Here is a 1,659-nt window from a genome sequence, read left to right on the forward strand (position 1 = left end):
CTAACCAGTCAAGTGAAATTTGAGTAACTTATGTAAACTTTGCAGGCCCAGTATTCTCATCTATACAATGGAGAGTGTAATAACCTTGGGATTGCTTGTTGTGAGGATCGAAAGAAAGGACTAAGGGTGATTAAATGGCCATGGAAGAGTTGAAATTGCAACCATGATGGTTGAACCACCTTATTTAGAGCAGCCTTTAGAATATCTTTAGATGTGTTCTCTTATATTGCCTGAAAGTGACCAGATCAAGGGGATACAACTTTTTTTTTTAAGATTTTATTTATTTATTCATGAGAGACACACAGAGAGGCAGAGACACAGGCGAAGGAGAGGCAAGCTCTATGCAAGGAGCCCAATGTGGGACTCGATTCCAGTACCTTGGATTCATGCCCTAAGCCAAAGGCAGATGCTCAACCAACCACCAAGGCACCCAGGTGTCCCTACAATGTCTTATTTTAATGCATTTCTACCTCTGCCCAGGAAGCTTTCCCAGCCCAATCCTAAACTCAGTGATTGTCCATGCAGAGTGCTCCTGCAAGTGTCCTGTGCACACATCTCTTTGCCTTGCCTCCCTCCACAGACATGATCTGTGGAAGAATCTTGTCAAGATGGCACTTGGGCCGAGGGCAGAGCAGCAGAAACAACAACGTACCCATTTTTAAGGATACCAAAATGTGCCGCGCTCACCTCTGCAGCACATGTACTAAAACTGGAATGATAACAGAGAACATCAGCCTGGCCCCCGTGTAAGGAGGACAACTAAATTCATGAAGCGTTTCCTATTAAAAAAAAGAATACCAAAATGTTTAATAACTTGCCTGAAACCATGTGATTAGTCAGTAGCAGAACTAGGAATCCAATCCAGGGACTCCTCTCGCTATACCAGGAAACAGCGACTTGGAAGAGAAATGTGTCCTGGCCCAGGGAAGAGGTGACAGTCCAGAGGTAGGTGAGATTAGTTTTTCTCGTCGCCTCTAATTTCCTTTCATTTCCATACCCTGGCTACCTGCTAATGGCTTGGCAGAAACTTCAAAATTAAACTTGTGAGAGCAATCACTGTTATTGGACCTCTAGGCAATTATAGTAGCTGTCAAAGGTTTTAAAGCCAACATCCAGCCTGACCCTTTCCAAATGACTCAAAAGTGGCATTTTAATGAGAAATGAAAGCAGAAAAGGTGTTTTTAATTTTTTTTTGAATTAGAGGCTTTTTTTTTTTTTAATGGACAAAATGGCACTGAATTTTGCTGCTTATCCAAAGGATTGTGAGACAAGGGAGCAGAGCCCAAGGCTGTTGACTTTTGTTTGTAACTGTGCTTCCTTAGCCTCTCCCACTGGAGCTTATTAGGAGAAGCCCCACAGAGGGGTGTTGAAGGATTAGTCCCCATCAGGCTTTATGCTCATGAGTGCACTTGGGATAGCTGAATTACCAGCACTGGTCAATCTGCATTTTCTTCTTTATCTCTGGGTCTGGTCAAGGCTAACTTACAAGGTGCCAAGATTGAGCTACTTTTAAAAATCGATGGATTGATGGATCGATCTTCCAGCCTTTTTGAGATGTAATTGGCATGTAACATTGTGCAAATTTAAGCTGTACAAGGTGATGATTCGATACATGCATATACTGCAAAATTATTAACCGCAGTGAGGTTAGTTAACACT

At 42.4% G+C, this 1,659-nt stretch overlaps 1 non-coding gene across 1 annotated transcript; it reads left to right on the plus strand.

The window, feature by feature from the left end:
- Window positions 1-679: 679 nt before the first annotated feature.
- Window positions 680-787, plus strand: LOC121475043. The gene has a single exon (XR_005983603.1). It is a non-coding gene; the product is annotated as a U6 spliceosomal RNA (small nuclear RNA).
- The last annotated feature ends 872 nt before the right edge of the window (window positions 788-1,659 follow it).

This window comes from Vulpes lagopus, chromosome 1 (assembly GCF_018345385.1).
Source record: "Vulpes lagopus strain Blue_001 chromosome 1, ASM1834538v1, whole genome shotgun sequence".
Lineage (NCBI taxonomy): Eukaryota > Metazoa > Chordata > Mammalia > Carnivora > Canidae > Vulpes > Vulpes lagopus.